At 45.4% G+C, this 2,458-nt stretch overlaps 1 pseudogene; it reads right to left on the reverse strand.

Annotated features, from left to right (window-relative positions):
- Positions 1-316: 316 nt before the first annotated feature.
- Positions 317-782, reverse strand: LOC742225 (sigma intracellular receptor 2-like; annotated as a pseudogene).
- Positions 783-2,458: the final 1,676 nt, after the last annotated feature.

The following is a 2,458-nucleotide window of genomic DNA, read 5'->3' on the forward strand; positions in this document are numbered from 1 at the left end:
TGGTGATGTATGTCTGCAGTCGCAGCTACTTGGGAGGCTAGGGAAGATCGTTGGAGCCCAGAAGGCGGAGGTTGCAGTGGGCTGAGATCATGCCACTGCCTTTCACTCCAGCCTTGGTAACAGAGTGAGACAGTCTGAAAAAAAAAAAAAAAAGGTCAGGGTTTGACGTGGTTTCTGACACCATCTTGCTCTTGTGCATTGCTGCCAGTGTTTCAAATGCTGCTGAAGATGTGGGTTCTGAGCAGTGTTCCTTGTATTGTATCCAACAAACAACTGCCCTGCAGGCATTTCTACCCTGGGCCAGTGGTTGTTTCTCTCATTTCTTTTTTCTTTTCTCCTCATACTTGTAGTAGGGGCTCTGCAACATGAAAATTAAAAGTACGAATGGGATGAGTAAGTAGGGGGCATAGACAGATACAGGGGTTAACCGTTCATGCAGAGTCTCAGGTCTTTATCCTTTGAAACCACTGGCTTTGGAGAAATCCTCCAACAGAAATGTGGAGAGTAGTGGAATTAAAGTCATCATGGTGTGAACTGAGTAGATGATTTGCAGGGGTTCGAATCCACTTGCAGCTTCCTTTGAGGAAGGCATAGGTTGCAATGGGAAAGAAAGGCACCTGAAATACAAGCTCGCAAAACAGAAAGGACTTAAACCAAACTGGTGGCTCCTGTAGCAGCGGGCCTTTGAACTCCTTAGCATAGCACTTCAGCAGATTTCTAAACTCTACTGGGTAGAGCTCACACGGCAGCACCGCCTACAGGTCCATGAACAGGGTGATGGGGTTGTGGCTGAGGAAGTAGAGGCCCAGCAGCCACTCCATGCAGTGGCATTGTCTGGCGGTCAGGCCTGGACCTGCCGATATGAGAAGAGATAGTGTTTTCTTAATACACATTTTTTATGAAGTTTTTGAGAACCCCTCATATTTGAGTTGGAATCCTGGAGATTATTTAGTCCAGTTCTATCATTTTAGAGATGAGGATGCTAAAACCCAAGAAGTTAAGCCTCTCTTTAGCCTGCACCATAGGTTACTAGAGGGTTCTTGTCCCTTAATTTTTAGCCAAGTAAACCTCCCATCACAGCACACTGCCTCTCTTTTTATCTCAAAATGACAGTGAATTTTCTAAATCAGGCTATAAGTAAGAACATCTCTTTCACTTCTAACCATCTCTGGTAAACAGTGACTGCTTTGCCCCTAACTGGCAATCTAGTGTTTTCAGGGGCCTGGTTTTTATCCGGGCTGCAGTCCAGGCCCAGGCCCACCCCTGCCTTCCTCTCTGTGCCTGTGGTCCTCCATCCCTTTTTCTCACCTGGCCCTTGTGCAGTACTCCATGCATGACAGCAATCAATAACCTCCTTATTAATTAAATGACACTTTATAAAAGCTCTCCTCCAGGGGCTTTGAGAAAGCCAGCTTTGGCTAGCTGTAAAGTTTTCAGTAATCATTTAAGAAAAAAAAGTTATTCATCATCTTTATGGCAGATCACGGCCGCCACATTCTCCCCAGGAGTTCAATCCATCAAGCTCCTCAATGCAAGAATGGCTATCAAGGTCCCTGTCACTTTGGGTGAAATATACAAGCCTCACCAGAGGCTCCTGACTTCCACCAGGATCAAAGTTGTAGGCACTGCTCCAGCCCAGCGTCCTCCACCCGAGAAGCCAGCAAGACAGCCTTGCCTTCCTTCCTGTCTTTATTTGTAGAATACAGGTGGAAAAGAAGGAATCCTTCAAAGTTTTGTTCTTTCATGAAAATGGGTTCCTGTGGGCAAGAAATCTGCCATTATGCACCTAACCTTTTATAGCTGAGATTTTCAAGAGAAAATGGTTTGACTATGGTAATAGGTCGGCTCTTTGAGATTTCCAACTCTCTTGTGCACATTCCACATTAATAACAACTGTCATAACTGCTAGCTATGTAATATTTTGCAAAGTGATTTCAATGATGCTATCTCACTTGATCCTCACCTCAACCTTATAAAATAGACAAAGAAGGGGTTATTGACATTCTCATTTTGCAGATGAGTAAACTGAAGCATATGCATGGTCACTTGGGTTCTGGTGGCATTGTAGGGTTTGAGCTCAGATTTGGCTTCAAATCCCATGTGTCGCAAACTATTATATCACCTTGCCTTCTGTCCTCACCTCCCTTTCTGCTTTGTGTGTAGCACAATTGCATTTTGAATTAAGTTGTTTTTTGTAGTCCTTTCTGTTTGCCTGTATCACACGTTACCGGAAATAAAATGCTCAAGCACAGCTGGGCGCGGTGGCTCACGCCTGTAATCTCAGCATTTTGGGAGGCTGAGGCGGGCAGATCACAAGGTCAGGAGATCGAGACCATCCTGGCTAACAAGGTGAAACCCCTTCTCTACTAAAAATACAAAAAATTAGCCTGGCGTGGTGGCGGGCACCAGTAGTCCCAGCTACTCGGGAGGCTGAGGCAGGAGAATGGTGTGAACCCAG

The sequence above is a fragment of the Pan troglodytes genome, chromosome 7 (genome assembly GCF_028858775.2).
Source record: "Pan troglodytes isolate AG18354 chromosome 7, NHGRI_mPanTro3-v2.0_pri, whole genome shotgun sequence".
Lineage (NCBI taxonomy): Eukaryota > Metazoa > Chordata > Mammalia > Primates > Hominidae > Pan > Pan troglodytes.